Source organism: Sebastes umbrosus, chromosome 24 (genome assembly GCF_015220745.1).
Source record: "Sebastes umbrosus isolate fSebUmb1 chromosome 24, fSebUmb1.pri, whole genome shotgun sequence".
Lineage (NCBI taxonomy): Eukaryota > Metazoa > Chordata > Actinopteri > Perciformes > Sebastidae > Sebastes > Sebastes umbrosus.
Window position 1 is genome coordinate 14,166,600 of NC_051292.1, and position 22,974 is coordinate 14,189,573.

The window sequence follows — 22,974 nt, forward strand, 5'->3', positions numbered from 1 at the left end:
CATCCATCGGTTAGTTAGTTTGTGTTATTGTGTGACTTTCTGATCTGAACTAACGTGGCGTCCACAGCAGTACATCGCTTAGCTTCCTGATGGTACTCCTGTCTGCTTCTCCTGACTGGGAGCACGCTGACCATCATCTAAGTTACTGTATTAATACACTGACTATAAGGATGTATATATACTGTACATGTAGCAGCATCATCATCTAAGTTACTGTATTAATACACTGACTATAAGGATGTACACTCACTGGCCACTTTATTAGGTACACCTGTGCAATCTATTGCAATTCAATGCAACAGCTCTGCCATCAATTTATACCTTTTTGTTGACATTGTCAGAAATCTGTTTATTATTGAGGTTGTAGTTTGCAGTGGAGTTGTACTGGACTAACATTGTATTAAGTGGTGTTTCTAATTTTTTGTCCTCCTTATTTATGAGGGCTGCCCCTATCTTAGTAGATTAGTTGACTAATCGGTCGTTTTGGTCTTAGTCGACTGAGATTTCTTTAGTCGATTAGCCTGTTTTTTTGTGCTTTTTTTCATGCAGAATGACTTATTTCCAAGAAACTTATGAGCACATCTCTGACAAACACGAGATTTAAAGTGTGTGATTCTTTGTGGAGAAACTCAGTCTTACTGATCTCTCGATTAAATTAATCGATTAGTTGACAAAGAATTTCTTTGGTCGAGGACAGCCCTAACCACTATCTATGACCTCAGTGCTAAACATATAATTGAATTAACACCTCTATGACAGTGAACAAAAACTGAACATTATAGGCATCATAAAAGTTAACTTTATGACAGGATTGTAGCCTACTAGATTGTACAGGATGTACCTAATAAAGTGGCCACTGAGTGTATATATACTGTACATGTAGCAGTGTCATCATGTAGAAACCTACGTCAGGTCACGTGGGAGAACGTTTTTAGAAGGTCTTGAAGGGAAAACAGCATTTTGATGCTAAAACTTACGTACGTAGAGTTCAGATTTGAATACATAAGGAACACCACTGGGAAGATACAGAATGATATAAAACAAAGTGATGCCATGCCAATGCCATGATTTAGCTGATTGTGTGTTTGTATATAACATTTATACTAAATGTATTTACTAAGTGAAGTTTAACACACTGTTGGTGACACAAAGAGAATGAATTAGTGCATTCTTCCTCTTCGTATCTGTGACAGCTGTCAGTCACCCAGAACAGCTGTAATCTAAGAGGACTAATACAAACTTTAAACCACATTATTGACAGTAGCAGTAGTTTGTGTATTTAGAAACTGAAATGTCTTTGTCATCAGAGAATTTATCAAGGATTCATGTGATGTGAATAAACTCATCTTGGTGTTTGCAGAGTTCAGTACAGGACAGAGAGCAGAGTCTCCAGTACCCAGCTGTCTGTCTATGAAGAGTGACCGGTCCAATATGGAATCCTCCATACTTCAGTAATGAACCTGGACCCTCAGACACAAAGTAAGAGACTGTTTCTACTGTGCACTGACCTGATGGATGATGATGCATTGAGGATGAAGACTAAATGTTCTGCTAACAGATTTATATTCCTGATGCAGAACTATTAGTGCAGATACTGTTTCAAACTAAGATGGATCTTAGTCTGGGTTTTAGAGCCACAAACTACTGATTGTATTTCTGTAACAAAACACCTGAGAACCTCCATTTCACAATTTACACTTCAAGAAAATATTCATATTTCTGCCTGAACGTTGAAGTCGCTGTAAAGATTTACAACTATTCAAAATGTGAAAGAATGTGCTTCAAATGTGTAATTCATTTTCTCACATTAGTCCTCAAAGTACTGTGTTGGTTTGACTTCTCCTAAAATCAGCTGTTATGACAGCTTCTTTGAAGTGGGGTTGTACGTATACTCCCGTGTTCTGGGAAGTTAAATGACTGCTGTTGTGAATGGAGTCTGGTGGCTTTTGAAGAGAGCGATATAACGGCTTCAGTTCCCCGTCAGAAAGGGCTGTCTGACGGCGAGGTAAAGCAGCTGTGGACAGGAAGCAGCAGAAAAACTTATTTATAGCCATCCTAAAAGAAACAAACATATCATTCGTTTAAGATGTACACTATATTTAGAATATTTTCTCTGCTTTACCTCGCCATCAGACAGCCCTTTCTGACGGGAACTGAAGCCGTTATATCACTGTCTTCAAAGCCACCAGGACTCCATTCACAACAGCAGTCATGTTACCTCTCAGAACACAGGAGTAGCTGGTCTACCGCTGCATCCATCGGTTAGTTAGTTTGTGTTATTGTGTGACTTTCTAATCTGAGCTAACGTGGCGTCCACAGCAGTACATCGCTTAGCTTCATGCAGGTACTCCTGTCTGCTTCTACTAACTGGGAGCACGCCGACCACCATCTAAGTTACTGTATTAATACACTGACTATAAGGATGTTTATATACTGTATTAATACACTGACTATAAGGATGTATATAGACTGTATTAATACACTGACTATAAGGATGTATATATACTGTACATGTAGCAGTGTCATCATGTAGAAACCTACGTCAGGTCACGTGGGAGAAAGTTTTTAGAAGGGCTTGAAGGGAAAACAGCATTTTGATGCTAAAACATAGGTACGTAGAGTTCAGATTTGAATACATAAGGAACACCACTGGGAAGATACAGAATAATATAAAACAAAGTTATGCCATGCAAATGCCAAAATGCCATGATTTAGTTGATTGTGTGTTTGTATATAAAATTTCTACTAAATGTATTTACTAAGTGAAGTTTAACACACTGTTGGTGACACAAAGAGAATGAATTAGTGCATTCTTCCTCTTCGTATCTGTGACAGTTGTCAGTCACCCAGAACAGCTGTAATCTAAGAGGACCAATACAAACTTTAAACCACATTATTGACAGTAGCAGTAGTTTGTGTATTTAGAAACTGAAATGTCTTTGTCATCAGAGAATTTATCAAGGATTCATGTGATGTGAATAAAATCATCTTGGTGTTTGCAGAGTTCAGTACAGGACAGAGAGCAGAGTCTCCAGTACCCAGCTGTCTGTCTATGAAGAGTGACTGGTCCATGATTAATCCTCTATACTTCAGTAATGAACCTGGACCCTCAGACACAAAGTAAGAGACTGTTTCTACTGTGCACTGACCTGATGGATGATGATGCATTGAGGATGAAGACTAAATGTTCTGCTAACAGATTTATATTCCTGATGCAGAACTATTAGTGCAGATACTGTTTCAAACTAAGATGGATCTTAGTCTGGGTTTTAGAGCCACAAACTACTGATTGTATTTCTGTAACAAAACACCTGAGAACCTCCATTTCACAATTTACACTTCAAGAAAATATTCATAGTTTCTGCCTGAACGTTGAAGTCGCTGTAAAGATTTACAACTATTCAAAATGTGAAAGAATGTGTTTCAAATGTGTAATTCATTTTCTCACATTTGTCCTCAAAATACTGTGTTGGTTTGACTTCTCCTAAAATCAGCTGTTATGACAGCTTCTTTGAAGTGGGGTTGTACGTATACTCCCGTGTTCTGGAAAGTTAAATGACTGCTGTTGTGAATGGAGTCTGGTGTTTTGAAGAGAGCGATATAACGGCTTCAGTTCCCCGTCAGAAAGGGCTGTCTGACGGCGAGGTAAAGCAGCTGTGGACGGGAGCAGCAGAAAAACGTATTTATAGCCACCTAAATAAAATGTATATATAAATATTTGTTTAAGTGTACACTATATTCGAATATTTTCTCTGCTTTACCTCGCCATCAGACAGCCCTTTCTGACGGGAACTGAAGCCGTTATATCGCTCTCTTCAAAGCCACCAGACTCCATTCACAAAAGCAGTAATTTGACTTCCCAGAACACGGGAGTAGCTGGTCTACCGCTGCATCCATCGGTTAGTTAGTTTGTGTTATTGTGTGACTTTCTGATCTGAACTAACGTGGCGTCCACAGCAGTACATCGCTTAGCTTCCTGCCGGTACTCCTGTCTGCTTCTCCTGACTGGGAGCACGCTGACCGCCATCTAAGTTACTGTATTAATACACTGACTATAAGGATGTATATATACTGTACATGTAGCAGTGTCATCATGTAGAAACCTACGTCAGGTCACGTGGGAGAACATTTTTTAGAAGGTCTTGAAGGGAAAACAGCATTTTGACTCTAAAACTTACGTACGTAGAGTTCAGATTTGAATACATAAGGAACACCTACTGGGAAGATTACAGAATGATATAAAACAAAGTTATGCCATGCCAATGCCATGATTTAGTTGATTGTGTGTTTGTATATAACATTTATACTAAATGTATTTACTAAGTGAAGTTTAACACACTGTTGGTGACACAAAGAGAATGAATTAGTGCATTCTTCCTCTTCGTATCTGTGACAGCTGTCAGTCACCCAGAACAGCTGTAATCTAAGAGGACTAATACAAACTTTAAACCACATTATTGACAGTAGCAGTAGTTTGTGTATGTAGAGCTACTGAAATGTCTTTGTCATCAGAGAATTTATCAAGGATTCATGTGATGTGAATAAACTCATCTTGGTAGTTTGCAGAGTTCAGTCCAGACAGAGAGCAGAGTCTCCAGTACCCAGCTGTCTGTCTATGAAGAGTGACCTGGTCCATGTGGAATCCTCCATACTTCAGTAATGAACCTGGACCCTCATACACAAAGTAAGAGACTGTTTCTACTGTGCACTGACCTGATGGATGATGATGCATTGAGGATGAAGACTAAATGTTCTGCTAACAGATTTATATTCCTGATGCAGAACTATTAGTGCAGATACTGTTTCAAACTAAGATGGATCTTAGTCTGGGTTTTAGAGACACAAACTACTGATTGTATTTCTGTAACAAAACACCTGAGAACCTCCATTTCACAATTTACACTTCAAGAAAATATTCATATTTCTGCCTGAACGTTGAAGTCACTGTAAAGATTTACAACTATTCAGAATCTGAAAGAATGTGCTTCAAATGTGTAATTCATTTTCTCACATTAGTCCTCAAAATACTGTGTTGGTTTGACTTCTCCTAAAATCAGCTGTTATGACAGCTTCTTTGAAGTGGGGTTGTACGTATACTCCCGTGTTCTGGAAAGTTAAATGACTGCTGTTGTGAATGGAGTCTGGTGTTTTTGAAGAGAGCGATATAACGGCTTCAGTTCCCCGTCAGAAAGGGCTGTCTGACGGCGAGGTAAAGCAGCTGTGGACGGGAGCAGCAGAAAAACTTATTTTAGCCATCTAAAAGAAACAAACAATCATTCGTTTAGATGTACACTATATTTAGAATATTTTCTCTGCTTTACCTCGCCATCAGACAGCCCTTTCTGACGGGAACTGAAGCCGTTATATCACTGTCTTCAAAGCCACCGGACTCCATTCACAAAAGCAGTAATGTTACCTCTCAGAACACAGGAGTTGCTGGTCTACCGCTGCATCCATCGGTTAGTTAGTTTGTGTTATTGTGTGACTTTCTAATCTGAGCTAACGTGGCGTCCACAGCAGTACATCGCTTAGCTTCATGCAGGTACTCCTGTCTGCTTCTACTAACTGGGAGCACGCTGACCACCATCTAAGTTACTGTATTAATACACTGACTATAAGGATGTATATATACTGTATTAATACACTGACTATAAGGATGTATAGATACTGTACATGTAGCAGTGTCATCATGTAGAAACCTACGTCAGGTCACGGGGGAGAAAGTTTTTAGAAGGTCTTGAAGGGAAAACAGCATTTTGACGCTAAAACATACGTACGTAGAGTTCAGATTTGAATACATAAGGAACACCATCTGGGAAGATTACAGAATGATATAAAACAAAGTGATGCCATGCCAATGCCATGATTTAGTTGATTGTGTGTTTGTATATTAACATTTATACTAAATGTATTTACTAAGTGAAGTTTAACACACTGTTGGTGACACAAAGAGAATGAATTAGTGCATTCTTCCTCTTCGTATCTGTGACAGCTGTCAGTCACCCAGAACAGCTGTAATCTAAGAGGACTAATACAAACTTTAAACCACATTATTGACAGTAGCAGTAGTTTGTGTATTTAGAAACTGAAATGTCTTTGTCATCAGAGAATTTATCAAGGATTCATGTGATGTGAATCAAATCATCTTGGTGTTTGCAGAGTTCAGTCCAGACCGAGAGCAGAGTCTCCAGTACCCAGCTGTCTGTCTATGAAGAGTGACCGGTCCATGAGGACTCCTCCATACTTCAGTAATGAACCTGGACCCTCAGACACAAAGTAAGAGACTGTTTCTACTGTAAGCTGACCTGATGGATGATGATGCATTGAGGATGAAGACTAAATGTTCTGCTAACAGATTTATATTCCTGATGCAGAACTATTAGTGCAGATACTGTTTCAAACTAAGATGGATCTTAGTCTGGGTTTTAGAGCCACAAACTACTGATTGTATTTCTGTAACAAAACACCTGAGAACCTCCATTTCACAATTTACACTTCAAGAAAATATTCATATTTCTGCCTGAACGTTGAAGTCACTGTAAAGATTTACAACTATTCAAAATCTGAAAGAATGTGCTTCAAATGTGTAATTCATTTTCTCACATTTGTCCTCAAAATACTGTGTTGGTTTGACTTCTCCTAAAATCAGCTGTTATGACAGCTTCTTTGAAGTGGGGTTGTACGTATACTCCCGTGTTCTGGGAAGTAAAATGACTGCTTTTGTGAATGGAGTCTGATGGCTTTGAAGAGAGCGATATAACAGCTTCAGTTCCCCGTCAGAAAGGGCTGTCTGATGGAGAGGTAAAGCAGCTGTGGACGGGAGCAGCAGAAAAACGTATTATAGCCACCTAAAAAAAAAAAAATATATATATATATATATATATTTGTTTAAAGGGACTATTTGTAACTTTGTACGCGCATAAATGTAGCGGGCCGTCACACATGCGCGCTCGCATATGCGCGTTCGCGTGTAGCCGCTGTACCCTCCTCCTCTGCCTGCTCGCCTTCACTCAGACAGCTCAGCTCGCTCCACCTCTAGACGTGAACGCGCGCTCACTCCACACTGCAGAAGAGTTAGTTTAGCTCTGAGAATATCTAGTGAATGTACAGGGGACGTTTGTGCAGAAATAACTGCTGCAGCTCCTCCAGACCAACAGAGGTTTTCCGTGTCTTGTGAAGTGACGGAGCTCTTCAGAGAGTTACGTTGTCTTCTCGTTACCGACCGGGTACCGGTGTCTCCTCTGCTCTCTCCGGCTGCGGGAGGAGAGAGCAGGGAGACACGCTGCAGAGCCCCGCTGCCTCAGCCTGCACTTAGGCAGGAAAAGCCAACACTAGGATCAGATCTAAATCATGTTCATGGAGAGACCTTCGTCTGGTCAGCTAACATTACTGCCAAGCAGCTGAAATATAGAGTGATATTGTGGTTTTAGCTGACTTGTGTGGCCTCACTGTTTTGAGTGATGCTCGTTCAGGTATATTGAGAGCGAGCAAGCGCGAGCCCGACGCTGACTTTCGTTGATTTCACGGCCACAGGTGTCGCTGTTAAGAAGCATTTCTGAAAGTTACAAATAGTCCCTTTAAGTGTACGCTATATTTAGAATATTTTCTCTGCTTTACCTCGCCATCAGACAGCCCTTTTTGACGGGGAACTGAAGCCGTTATATCACTGTCTTCAAAGCCACCAGACTCCATTCACAAAACCAGTAATTTTCCCTCTCAGAACACAGGAGTAGCTGGTCTACCGCTGCATCCATCGGTTAGTTAGTTTGTGTTATTGTGTGACTTTCTGATCTGAACTAACGTGGCGTCCACAGCAGTACATCGCTTAGCTTCCTGATGGTACTCCTGTCTGCTTCTCCTGACTGGGAGCACGCTGACCATCATCTAAGTTACTGTATTAATACACTGACTATAAGGATGTATATATACTGTACATGTAGCAGCATCATCATCTAAGTTACTGTATTAATACACTGACTATAAGGATGTACACTCACTGGCCACTTTATTAGGTACACCTGTGCAATCTATTGCAATTCAATGCAACAGCTCTGCCATCAATTTATACCTTTTTGTTGACATTGTCAGAAATCTGTTTATTATTGAGGTTGTAGTTTGCAGTGGAGTTGTACTGGACTACATTGTATTAAGTGGTGTTTCTAATTTTTTGTCCTCCTTATTTATGAGGGCTGCCCCTATCTTAGTAGATTAGTTGACTAATCGGTCGTTTTGGTCTTCGTCGACTGAGATTTCTTTAGTCGATTAGCTGTTTTTTTGTGCTTTTTTTCATGCAGAATGACTTATTTCCAAGAAACTTATGAGCACATCTCTGACAAACACGAGATTTAAAGTGTGTGATTCTTTGTGGAGAAACTCAGTCTTACTGATCTCTCGATTAAATTAATCGATTAGTTGACAAAGAATTTCTTTGGTCGAGGACAGCCCTAACCACTATCTATGACCTCAGTGCTAAACATATAATTGAATTAACACCTCTATGACAGTGAACAAAAACTGAGCATTATAGGCATCATAAAAGTTAACTTTATGACAGGATTGTAGCCTACTAGATTGTACAGATGTACCTAATAAAGTGGCCACTGAGTGTATATATACTGTACATGTAGCAGTGTCATCATGTAGAAACCTACGTCAGGTCACGTGGGAGAAAGTTTTTAGAAGGGCTTGAAGGGAAAACAGCATTTTGACTCTAAAACTTACGTACGTAGAGTTCAGATTTGAATACATAAGGAACACCTCTGGGAAGTTACAGAATGATATAAAACAAAGTTATGCCATGCCAATGCCATGATTTAGCTGATTGTGTGTTTGTATATAACATTTATACTAAATGTATTTACTAAGTGAAGTTTAACACACTGTTGGTGACACAAAGAGAATGAATTAGTGCATTCTTCCTCTTCGTATCTGTGACAGCTGTCAGTCACCCAGAACAGCTGTAATCTAAGAGGACTAATACAAACTTTAAACCACATTATTGACAGTAGCAGTAGTTTGTGTGTTTAGAAACTGAAATGTCTTTGTCATCAGAGAATTTATCAAGGATTCATGTGATGTGAATAAACTCATCTTGGTGTTTGCAGAGTTCAGTACGGACAGAGAGCAGAGTCTCCAGTACCCAGCTGTCTGTCTATGAAGAGTGACCGGTCCATGTGGAATCCTCCATACTTCAGTAATGAACCTGGACTCTCAGACACAAAGTAAGAGACTGTTTCTACTGTGCACTGACCTGATGGATGATGATGCATTGAGGATGAAGACTAAATGTTCTGCTAACAGATTTATATTCCTGATGCAGAACTATTAGTGCAGATACTGTTTCAAACTAAGATGGATCTTAGTCTGGGTTTTAGAGCCACAAACTACTGATTGTATTTCTGTAACAAAACACCTGAGAACCTCCATTTCACAATTTACACTTCAAGAAAATATTCATGTTTCTGCCTGAACGTTGAAGTCGCTGTAAAGATTTACAACTATTCAAAATGTGAAAGAATGTGTTTCAAATGTGTAATTCATTTTCTCACATTTGTCCTCAAAATACTGTGTTGGTTTGACTTCTCCTAAAATCAGCTGTTATGACAGCTTCTTTGAAGTGGGGTTGTACGTATACTCCCGTGTTCTGGAAAGTTAAATGACTGCTGTTGTGAATGGAGTCTGGTGTTTTTGAAGAGAGCGATATAACGGCTTCAGTTCCCCGTCAGAAAGGGCTGTCTGACGGCGAGGTAAAGCAGCTGTGGACGGGAGCAGCAGAAAAACGTATTTTAGCCACCTAAATAAAATGTATATATAAATATTTGTTTAAGTGTACACTATATTCGAATATTTTCTCTGCTTTACCTCGCCATCAGACAGCCCTTTCTGACGGGAACTGAAGCCGTTATATCACTGTCTTCAAAGCCACCAGACTCCATTCACAAAAGCAGTAATGTTACCTCTCAGAACACAGGAGTTGCTGGTCTACCGCTGCATCCATCGGTTAGTTAGTTTGTGTTATTGTGTGACTTTCTGATCTGAACTAACGTGGCGTCCACAGCAGTACATCGCTTAGCTTCATGCAGGTACTCCTGTCTGCTTCTCCTAACTGGGAGCACGCTGACCGCCATCTAAGTTACTGTATTAATACACTGACTATAAGGATGTATATAGACTGTACATGTAGCAGTGTCATCATGTAGAAACCTACGTCAGGTCACGTGGGAGAACATTTTTAGAAGGTCTTGAAGGGAAAACAGCATTTTGACTCTAAAACTTACGTACGTAGAGTTCAGATTTGAATACATAAGGAACACCTCTGGGAAGTTACAGAATGATATAAAACAAAGTTATGCCATGCCAATGCCATGATTTAGTTGATTGTGTGTTTGTATATAACATTTATACTAAATGTATTTACTAAGTGAAGTTTAACACACTGTTGGTGACACAAAGAGAATGAATTAGTGCATTCTTCCTCTTCGTATCTGTGACAGCTGTCAGTCACCCAGAACAGCTGTAATCTAAGAGGACTAATACAAACTTTAAACCACATTATTGACAGTAGCAGTAGTTTGTGTATGTAGAGCTACTGAAATGTCTTTGTCATCAGAGAATTTATCAAGGATTCATGTGATGTGAATAAACTCATCTTGGTATTTGCAGAGTTCAGTCCAGACAGAGAGCAGAGTCTCCAGTACCCAGCTGTCTGTCTATGAAGAGTGACCGGTCCATATGGAATCCTCCAAACTTCAGTAATGAACCTGGACCCTCAGACACAAAGTAAGAGACTGTTTCTACTGTGCACTGACCTGATGGATGATGATGCATTGAGGATGAAGACTAAATGTTCTGCTAACAGGTTGATATTCCTGATGCAGAACTATTAGTGCAGATACTGTTTCAAACTAAGATGGATCTTAGTCTGGGTTTTAGAGACACAAACTACTGATTGTATTTCTGTAACAAAACACCTGAGAACCTCCATTTCACAATTTACACTTCAAGAAAATATTCATATTTCTGCCTGAACGTTGAAGTCACTGTAAAGATTTACAACTATTCAAAATCTGAAAGAATGTGCTTCAAATGTGTAATTCATTTTCTCACATTAGTCCTCAAAATACTGTGTTGGTTTGACTTCTCCTAAAATCAGCTGTTATGACAGCTTCTTTGAAGTGGGGTTGTACGTATACTCCCGTGTTCTGGGAAGTTAAATGACTGCTGTTGTGAATGGAGTCTGGTGTTTTTGAAGAGAGCGATATAACGGCTTCAGTTCCCCGTCAGAAAGGGCTGTCTGACGGCGAGGTAAAGCAGCTGTGGACGGGAGCAGCAGAAAAAACTTATTTTAGCCATCTAAAAGAAACAAACAATCATTCGTTTAGATGTACACTATATTTAGAATATTTTCTCTGCTTTACCTCGCCATCAGACAGCCCTTTCTGACGGGAACTGAAGCCGTTATATCACTGTCTTCAAAGCCACCGGACTCCATTCACAAAAGCAGTAATGTTACCTCTCAGAACACAGGAGTTGCTGGTCTACCGCTGCATCCATCGGTTAGTTAGTTTGTGTTATTGTGTGACTTTCTAATCTGAGCTAACGTGGCGTCCACAGCAGTACATCGCTTAGCTTCATGCAGGTACTCCTGTCTGCTTCTACTAACTGGGAGCACGCCGACCACCATCTAAGTTACTGTATTAATACACTGACTATAAGGATGTTTATATACTGTATTAATACACTGACTATAAGGATGTATATATACTGTACATGTAGCAGTGTCATCATGTAGAAACCTACGTCAGGTCACGTGGGAGAAAGTTTTTAGAAGGTCTTGAAGGGAAAACAACATTTTGACTCTAAAACTTACGTACGTAGAGTTCAGATTTGAATACATAAGGAACACCTCTGGGAAGTTACAGAATGATATAAAACAAAGTTATGCCATGCCAATGCCATGATTTAGTTGATTGTGTGTTTGTATATAACATTTATACTAAATGTATTTACTAAGTGAAGTTTAACACACTGTTGGTGACACAAAGAGAATGAATTAGTGCATTCTTCCTCTTCGTATCTGTGACAGCTGTCAGTCACCCAGAACAGCTGTAATCTAAGAGGACTAATACAAACTTTAAACCACATTATTGACAGTAGCAGTAGTTTGTGTGTTTAGAAACTGAAATGTCTTTGTCATCAGAGAATTTATCAAGGATTCATGTGATGTGAATAAACTCATCTTGGTGTTTGCAGAGTTCAGTCCAGACAGAGAGCAGAGTCTCCAGTACCCAGCTGTCTGTCTATGAAGAGTGACCGGTCCATGTGGAATCCTCCATACTTCAGTAATGAACCTGGACTCTCAGACACAAAGTAAGAGACTGTTTCTACTGTAAGCTGACCTGATGGATGATGATGTATTGAGGATGAAGACTAAATGTTCTGCTAACAGATTTATATTCCTGATGCAGAACTATTAGTGCAGATACTGTTTCAAACTAAGATGGATCTTAGTCTGGGTTTTAGAGCCACAAACTACTGATTGTATTTCTGTAACAAAACACCTGAGAACCTCCATTTCACAATTTACACTTCAAGAAAATATTCATATTTCTGCCTGAACGTTGAAGTCGCTGTAAAGATTTACAACTATTCAAAATGTGAAAGAATGTGCTTCAAATGTGTAATTCATTTTCTCACATTTGTCCTCAAAATACTGTGTTGGTTTGACTTCTCCTAAAATCAGCTGTTATGACAGCTTCTTTGAAGTGGGGTTGTACGTATACTCCCGTGTTCTGGGAAGTAAAATTACTGCTTTTGTGAATGGAGTCTGGTGGCTTTGAAGAGAGCGATATAACAGCTTCAGTTCCCCGTCAGAAAGGGCTGTCTGATGGAGAGGTAAAGCAGCTGTGGACGGGAGCAGCAGAAAAACGTATTATAGCCACCTAAAAAAAAAATATATATATATATATATATATATTTGTTTAAAGGGACTATTTGTAACTTTGTACGCGCATAAATGTAGCGGGTCGTCACACATGCGCGCTCGCATATGCGCGTTCGCGTGTAGCCGCTGTACCCTCCTCCTCTGCCTGCTCGCCTTCACTCAGACAGCTCAGCTCGCTCCACCTCTAGACGTGAACGCGCGCTCACTCCACACTGCAGAAGAGTTAGTTTAGCTCTGAGAATATCTAGTGAATGTACAGGGGACGTTTGTGCAGAAATAACTGCTGCAGCTCCTCCAGACCAACAGAGGTTTTCCGTGTCTTGTGAAGTGACGGAGCTCTTCAGAGAGTTACGTTGTCTTCTCGTTACCGACCGGGTACCGGTGTCTCCTCTGCTCTCTCCGGCTGCGGGAGGAGAGAGCAGGGAGACACGCTGCAGAGCCCCGCTGCCTCAGCCTGCACTTAGGCAGGAAAAGCCAACACTAGGATCAGATCTAAATCATGTTCATGGAGAGACCTTCGTCTGGTCAGCTAACATTACTGCCAAGCAGCTGAAATATAGAGTGATATTGTGGTTTTAGCTGACTTGTGTGGCCTCACTGTTTTGAGTGATGCTCGTTCAGGTATATTGAGAGCGAGCAAGCGCGAGCCCGACGCTGACTTTCGTTGATTTCACGGCCACAGGTGTCGCTGTTAAGAAGCATTTCTGAAAGTTACAAATAGTCCCTTTAAGTGTACGCTATATTTAGAATATTTTCTCTGCTTTACCTCGCCATCAGACAGCCCTTTTTGACGGGGAACTGAAGCCGTTATATCACTGTCTTCAAAGCCACCAGACTCCATTCACAAAACCAGTAATTTTCCCTCTCAGAACACAGGAGTAGCTGGTCTACCGCTGCATCCATCGGTTAGTTAGTTTGTGTTATTGTGTGACTTTCTGATCTGAACTAACGTGGCGTCCACAGCAGTACATCACTTAGCTTCCTGATGGTACTCCTGTCTGCTTCTCCTGACTGGGAGCACGCTGACCATCATCTAAGTTACTGTATTAATACACTGACTATAAGGATGTATATATACTGTACATGTAGCAGCATCATCATCTAAGTTACTGTATTAATACACTGACTATAAGGATGTACACTCACTGGCCACTTTATTAGGTACACCTGTGCAATCTATTGCAATTCAATGCAACAGCTCTGCCATCAATTTATACCTTTTTGTTGACATTGTCAGAAATCTGTTTATTATTGAGGTTGTAGTTTGCAGTGGAGTTGTACTGGACTACATTGTATTAAGTGGTGTTTCTAATTTTTTGTCCTCCTTATTTATGAGGGCTGCCCCTATCTTAGTAGATTAGTTGACTAATCGGTCGTTTTGGTCTTAGTCGACTGAGATTTCTTTAGTCGATTAGCCGTTTTTTGTGCTTTTTTTCATGCAGAATGACTTATTTCCAAGAAACTTATGAGCACATCTCTGACAAACACGAGATTTAAAGTGTGTGATTCTTTGTGGAGAAACTCAGTCTTACTGATCTCTCGATTAAATTAATCGATTAGTTGACAAAGAATTTCTTTGGTCGAGGACAGCCCTAACCACTATCTATGACCTCAGTGCTAAACATATAATTGAATTAACACCTCTATGACAGTGAACAAAAACTGAACATTATAGGCATCATAAAAGTTAACTTTATGACAGGATTGTAGCCTACTAGATTGTACAGATGTACCTAATAAAGTGGCCACTGAGTGTATATATACTGTACATGTAGCAGTGTCATCATGTAGAAACCTACGTCAGGTCACGTGGGAGAAAGTTTTTAGAAGGGCTTGAAGGGAAAACAGCATTTTGACTCTAAAACTTACGTACGTAGAGTTCAGATTTGAATACATAAGGAACACCACTGGGAAGTTACAGAATGATATAAAACAAAGTTATGCCATGCCAATGCCATGATTTAGCTGATTGTGTGTTTGTATATAACATTTATACTAAATGTATTTACTAAGTGAAGTTTAACACACTGTTGGTGACACAAAGAGAATGAATTAGTGCATTCTTCCTCTTCGTATCTGTGACAGCTGTCAGTCACCCAGAACAGCTGTAATCTAAGAGGACTAATACAAACTTTAAACCACATTATTGACAGTAGCAGTAGTTTGTGTGTTTAGAAACTGAAATGTCTTTGTCATCAGAGAATTTATCAAGGATTCATGTGATGTGAATAAACTCATCTTGGTGTTTGCAGAGTTCAGTACGGACAGAGAGCAGAGTCTCCAGTACCCAGCTGTCTGTCTATGAAGAGTGACCGGTCCATGTGGAATCCTCCATACTTCAGTAATGAACCTGGACTCTCAGACACAAAGTAAGAGACTGTTTCTACTGTGCGCTGACCTGATGGATGATGATGCATTGAGGATGAAGACTAAATGTTCTGCTAACAGATTTATATTCCTGATGCAGAACTATTAGTGCAGATACTGTTTCAAACTAAGATGGATCTTAGTCTGGGTTTTAGAGCCACAAACTACTGATTGTATTTCTGTAACAAAACACCTGAGAACCTCCATTTCACAATTTACACTTCAAGAAAAATATTCATGTTTCTGCCTGAACGTTGAAGTCGCTGTAAAGATTTACAACTATTCAAAATGTGAAAGAATGTGCTTCAAATGTGTAATTCATTTTCTCACATTTGTCCTCAAAATACTGTGTTGGTTTGACTTCTCCTAAAATCAGCTGTTATGACAGCTTCTTTGAAGTGGGGTTGTACGTATACTCCCGTGTTCTGGGAAGTTAAATGACTGCTGTTGTGAATGGAGTCTGGTGTTTTTGAAGAGAGCGATATAACGGCTTCAGTTCCCCGTCAGAAAGGGCTGTCTGACGGCGAGGTAAAGCAGCTGTGGACGGAAGCAGCAGAAAAACTTATTTTAGCCATCTAAAAGAAACAAACAATCATTCGTTTAGATGTACACTATATTTAGAATATTTTCTCTGCTTTACCTCGCCATCAGACAGCCCTTTCTGACGGGAACTGAAGCCGTTATATCACTGTCTTCAAAGCCACCGGACTCCATTCACAAAAGCAGTAATGTTACCTCTCAGAACACAGGAGTAGCTGGTCTACCGCTGCATCCATCGGTTAGTTAGTTTGTGTTATTGTGTGACTTTCTAATCTGAGCTAACGTGGCGTCCACAGCAGTACATCGCTTAGCTTCATGCAGGTACTCCTGTCTGCTTCTACTAACTGGGAGCACGCCGACCACCATCTAAGTTACTGTATTAATACACTGACTATAAGGATGTTTATATACTGTATTAATACACTGACTATAAGGATGTATATAGACTGTATTAATACACTGACTATAAGGATGTATATATACTGTACATGTAGCAGTGTCATCATGTAGAAACCTACGTCAGGTCACGTGGGAGAAAGTTTTTAGAAGGGCTTGAAGGGAAAACAGCATTTTGATGCTAAAACATAGGTACGTAGAGTTCAGATTTGAATACATAAGGAACACCACTGGGAAGATACAGAATAATATAAAACAAAGTTATGCCATGCAAATGCCATGATTTAGTTGATTGTGTGTTTGTATATAACATTTATACTAAATGTATTTACTAAGTGAAGTTTAACACACTGTTGGTGACACAAAGAGAATGAATTAGTGCATTCTTCCTCTTCGTATCTGTGACAGCTGTCAGTCACCCAGAACAGCTGTAATCTAAGAGGACTAATACAAACTTTAAACCACATTATTGACAGTAGCAGTAGTTTGTGTGTTTAGAAACTGAAATGTCTTTGTCATCAGAGAATTTATCAAGGATTCATGTGATGTGAATAAACTCATCTTGGTGTTTGCAGAGTTCAGTCCAGACAGAGAGCAGAGTCTCCAGTACCCAGCTGTCTGTCTATGAAGAGTGACCGGTCCATGTGGAATCCTCCATACTTCAGTAATGAACCTGGACTCTCAGACACAAAGTAAGAGACTGTTTCTACTGTGCACTGACCTGATGGATGATGATGCATTGAGGATGAAGACTAAATGTTCTGCTAACAGATTTATATTCCTGATGCAGAACTATTAGTGCAGATACTGTTTCAAACTAAGATGGATCTTAGTCTGGGTTTTAGAGCCACAAACTACTGATTGTATTTCTGTAACAAAACACCTGAGAACCTCCATTTCACAATTTACACTTCAAGAAAATATTCATGTTTCTGCCTGAACGTTGAAGTCACTGTAAAGATTTACAACTATTCAAAATGTGAAAGAATGTGTTTCAAATGTGTAATTCATTTTCTCACATTTGTCCTCAAAATACTGTGTTGGTTTGACTTCTCCTAAAATCAGCTGTTATGACAGCTTCTTTGAAGTGGGGTTGTACGTATACTCCCGTGTTCTGGGAAGTAAAATTACTGCTTTTGTGAATGGAGTCTGATGGCTTTGAAGAGAGCGATATAACAGCTTCAGTTCCCCGTCAGAAAGGGCTGTCTGATGGAGAGGTAAAGCAGCTGTGGACGGGAGCAGCAGAAAAACGTATTATAGCCACATAAAAAATATATATATATATATATATATATTTGTTTAAAGGGACTATTTGTAACTTTGTACGCGCATAAATGTAGCGGGTCGTCACACATGCGCGCTCGCATATGCGCGTTCGCGTGTAGCCGCTGTACCCTCCTCCTCTGCCTGCTCGCCTTCACTCAGACAGCTCAGCTCGCTCCACCTCTAGACGTGAACGCGCGCTCACTCCACACTGCAGAAGAGTTAGTTTAGCTCTGAGAATATCTAGTGAATGTACAGGGGACGTTTGTGCAGAAATAACTGCTGCAGCTCCTCCAGACCAACAGAGGTTTCCCGTGTCTTGTGAAGTGACGGAGCTCTTCAGAGAGTTACGTTGTCTTCTCGTTACCGACCGGGTACCGGTGTCTCCTCTGCTCTCTCCGGCTGCGGGAGGAGAGAGCAGGGAGACACGCTGCAGAGCCCCGCTGCCTCAGCCTGCACTTAGGCAGGAAAAGCCAACACTAGGATCAGATCTAAATCATGTTCATGGAGAGACCTTCGTCTGGTCAGCTAACATTACTGCCAAGCAGCTGAAATATAGAGTGATATTGTGGTTTTAGCTGACTTGTGTGGCCTCACTGTTTTGAGTGATGCTCGTTCAGGTATATTGAGAGCGAGCAAGCGCGAGCCCGACGCTGACTTTCGTTGATTTCACGGCCACAGGTGTCGCTGTTAAGAAGCATTTCTGAAAGTTACAAATAGTCCCTTTAAGTGTACGCTATATTTAGAATATTTTCTCTGCTTTACCTCGCCATCAGACAGCCCTTTTTGACGGGGAACTGAAGCCGTTATATCACTGTCTTCAAAGCCACCAGACTCCATTCACAAAACCAGTAATTTTCCCTCTCAGAACACAGGAGTAGCTGGTCTACCGCTGCATCCATCGGTTAGTTAGTTTGTGTTATTGTGTGACTTTCTGATCTGAACTAACGTGGCGTCCACAGCAGTACATCGCTTAGCTTCCTGATGGTACTCCTGTCTGCTTCTCCTGACTGGGAGCACGCTGACCATCATCTAAGTTACTGTATTAATACACTGACTATAAGGATGTATATATACTGTACATGTAGCAGCATCATCATCTAAGTTACTGTATTAATACACTGACTATAAGGATGTACACTCACTGGCCACTTTATTAGGTACACCTGTGCAATCTATTGCAATTCAATGCAACAGCTCTGCCATCAATTTATACCTTTTTGTTGACATTGTCAGAAATCTGTTTATTATTGAGGTTGTAGTTTGCAGTGGAGTTGTACTGGACTACATTGTATTAAGTGGTGTTTCTAATTTTTGTCCTCCTTATTTATGAGGGCTGCCCCTATCTTAGTAGATTAGTTGACTAATCGGTCGTTTTGGTCTTAGTCGACTGAGATTTCTTTAGTCGATTAGCCGTTTTTTTGTGCTTTTTTTCATGCAGAATGACTTATTTCCAAGAAACTTATGAGCACATCTCTGACAAACACGAGATTTAAAGTGTGTGATTCTTTGGGGAGAAACTCAGTCTTACTGATCTCTCGATTAAATTAATCGATTAGTTGACAAAGAATTTCTTTGGTCGAGGACAGCCCTAACCACTATCTATGACCTCAGTGCTAAACATATAATTGAATTAACACCTCTATGACAGTGAACAAAAACTGAACATTATAGGCATCATAAAAGTTAACTTTATGACAGGATTGTAGCCTACTAGATTGTACAGATGTACCTAATAAAGTGGCCACTGAGTGTATATATACTGTACATGTAGCAGTGTCATCATGTAGAAACCTACGTCAGGTCACGTGGGAGAAAGTTTTTAGAAGGTCTTGAAGGGAAAACAGCATTTTGATGATAAAACATACGTAGATAGAGTTCAGATTTGAATACATAAGGAACACCACTGGGAAGATACAGAATAATATAAAACAAAGTTATGCCATGCAAATGCCAAAATGCCATGATTTAGTTGATTGTGTGTTTGTATATAACATTTATACTAAATGTATTTACTAAGTGAAGTTTAACACACTGTTGGTGACACAAAGAGAATGAATTTGTGCATTCTTCCTCTTCGTATCTGTGACAGCTGTCAGTCACCCAGAACAGCTGTAATCTAAGAGGACCAATACAAACTTTAAACCACATTATTGACAGTAGCAGTAGTTTGTGTATTTAGAAACTGAAATGTCTTTGTCATCAGAGAATTTATCAAGGATTCATGTGATGTGAATAAACTCATCTTGGTGTTTGCAGAGTTCAGTACGGACAGAGAGCAGAGTCTCCAGTACCCAGCTGTCTGTCTATGAAGAGTGACCGGTCCATGTGGAATCCTCCATACTTCAGTAATGAACCTGGACCCTCAGACACAAAGTAAGAGACTGTTTCTACTGTGCACTGACCTGATGGATGATGATGCATTGAGGATGAAGACTAAATGTTCTGCTAACAGATTTATATTCCTGATGCAGAACTATTAGTGCAGATACTGTTTCAAACTAAGATGGATCTTAGTCTGGGTTTTAGAGCCACAAACTACTGATTGTATTTCTGTAACAAAACACCTGAGAACCTCCATTTCACAATTTACACTTCAAGAAAATATTCATGTTTCTGCCTGAACGTTGAAGTCGCTGTAAAGATTTACAACTATTCAAAATGTGAAAGAATGTGTTTCAAATGTGTAATTCATTTTCTCACATTTGTCCTCAAAATACTGTGTTGGTTTGACTTCTCCTAAAATCAGCTGTTATGACAGCTTCTTTGAAGTGGGGTTGTACGTATACTCCCGTGTTCTGGAAAGTTAAATGACTGCTGTTGTGAATGGAGTCTGGTGTTTTTGAAGAGAGCGATATAACGGCTTCAGTTCCCCGTCAGAAAGGGCTGTCTGACGGCGAGGTAAAGCAGCTGTGGACGGGAGCAGCAGAAAAACGTATTTTAGCCACCTAAATAAAATGTATATATAAATATTTGTTTAAGTGTACACTATATTCGAATATTTTCTCTGCTTTACCTCGCCATCAGACAGCCCTTTCTGACGGGAACTGAAGCCGTTATATCACTGTCTTCAAAGCCACCAGACTCCATTCACAAAAGCAGTAATGTTACCTCTCAGAACACAGGAGTTGCTGGTCTACCGCTGCATCCATCGGTTAGTTAGTTTGTGTTATTGTGTGACTTTCTGATCTGAACTAACGTGGCGTCCACAGCAGTACATCGCTTAGCTTCATGCAGGTACTCCTGTCTGCTTCTCCTAACTGGGAGCACGCTGACCGCCATCTAAGTTACTGTATTAATACACTGACTATAAGGATGTATATAGACTGTACATGTAGCAGTGTCATCATGTAGAAACCTACGTCAGGTCACGTGGGAGAACATTTTTAGAAGGTCTTGAAGGGAAAACAGCATTTTGACTCTAAAACTTACGTACGTAGAGTTCAGATTTGAATACATAAGGAACACCTCTGGGAAGTTACAGAATGATATAAAACAAAGTTATGCCATGCCAATGCCATGATTTAGTTGATTGTGTGTTTGTATATAACATTTATACTAAATGTATTTACTAAGTGAAGTTTAACACACTGTTGGTGACACAAAGAGAATGAATTAGTGCATTCTTCCTCTTCGTATCTGTGACAGCTGTCAGTCACCCAGAACAGCTGTAATCTAAGAGGACTAATACAAACTTTAAACCACATTATTGACAGTAGCAGTAGTTTGTGTATGTAGAGCTACTGAAATGTCTTTGTCATCAGAGAATTTATCAAGGATTCATGTGATGTGAATAAACTCATCTTGGTATTTGCAGAGTTCAGTCCAGACAGAGAGCAGAGTCTCCAGTACCCAGCTGTCTGTCTATGAAGAGTGACCGGTCCATGTGGAATCCTCCAAACTTCAGTAATGAACCTGGACCCTCATACACAAAGTAAGAGACTGTTTCTACTGTGCACTGACCTGATGGATGATGATGCATTGAGGATGAAGACTAAATGTTCTGCTAACAGGTTGATATTCCTGATGCAGAACTATTAGTGCAGATACTGTTTCAAACTAAGATGGATCTTAGTCTGGGTTTTAGAGACACAAACTACTGATTGTATTTCTGTAACAAAACACCTGAGAACCTCCATTTCACAATTTACACTTCAAGAAAATATTCATATTTCTGCCTGAACGTTGAAGTCACTGTAAAGATTTACAACTATTCAGAATCTGAAAGAATGTGCTTCAAATGTGTAATTCATTTTCTCACATTAGTCCTCAAAATACTGTGTTGGTTTGACTTCTCCTAAAATCAGCTGTTATGACAGCTTCTTTGAAGTGGGGTTGTACGTATACTCCCGTGTTCTGGGAAGTTAAATGACTGCTGTTGTGAATGGAGTCTGGTGTTTTTGAAGAGAGCGATATAACGGCTTCAGTTCCCCGTCAGAAAGGGCTGTCTGACGGCGAGGTAAAGCAGCTGTGGACGGGAGCAGCAGAAAAACTTATTTTAGCCATCTAAAAGAAACAAACAATCATTCGTTTAGATGTACACTATATTTAGAATATTTTCTCTGCTTTACCTCGCCATCAGACAGCCCTTTCTGACAGGAACTGAAGCCGTTATATCACTGTCTTCAAAGCCACCAGACTCCATTCACAAAAGCAGTAATGTTACCTCTCAGAACACAGGAGTTGCTGGTCTACCGCTGCATCCATCGGTTAGTTAGTTTGTGTTATTGTGTGACTTTCTGATCTGAACTAACGTGGCGTCCACAGCAGTACATCGCTTAGCTTCATGCAGGTACTCCTGTCTGCTTCTCCTAACTGGGAGCACGCCGACCGCCATCTAAGTTACTGTATTAATACACTGACTATAAGGATGTATATATACTGTATTAATACACTGACTATAAGGATGTATATAGACTGTACATGTAGCAGTGTCATCATGTAGAAACCTACGTCAGGTCACGTGGGAGAACATTTTTAGAAGGGCTTGAAGGGAAAACAGCATTTTGACTCTAAAACTTACGTACGTAGAGTTCAGATTTGAATACATAAGGAACACCTCTGGGAAGTTACAGAATGATATAAAACAAAGTTATGCCATGCCAATGCCATGATTTAGTTGATTGTGTGTTTGTATATAACATTTATACTAAATGTATTTACTAAGTGAAGTTTAACACACTGTTGGTGACACAAAGAGAATGAATTAGTGCATTCTTCCTCTTCGTATCTGTGACAGCTGTCAGTCACCCAGAACAGCTGTAATCTAAGAGGACTAATACAAACTTTAAACCACATTATTGACAGTAGCAGTAGTTTGTGTATGTAGAGCTACTGAAATGTCTTTGTCATCAGAGAATTTATCAAGGATTCATGTGATGTGAATAAACTCATCTTGGTATTTGCAGAGTTCAGTCCAGACAGAGAGCAGAGTCTCCAGTACCCAGCTGTCTGTCTATGAAGAG

General features: G+C 40.0%; 1 protein-coding gene and 1 long non-coding RNA gene across 2 annotated transcripts in view; both read left to right on the forward strand.

Annotated features, from left to right (window-relative positions):
- Positions 1 to 22,974, forward strand: part of LOC119483778 (protein NLRC3-like) — a 66,908-nt gene that overhangs the window by 20,122 nt on the left and 23,812 nt on the right. The gene's annotated exons all lie outside the window — the stretch shown is intronic.
- Positions 1,458 to 9,161, forward strand: LOC119483861. Its single transcript, XR_005205819.1, has 3 exons — positions 1,458 to 1,479; positions 4,567 to 4,684; positions 9,105 to 9,161. It is a non-coding gene; the product is annotated as an uncharacterized LOC119483861 (long non-coding RNA).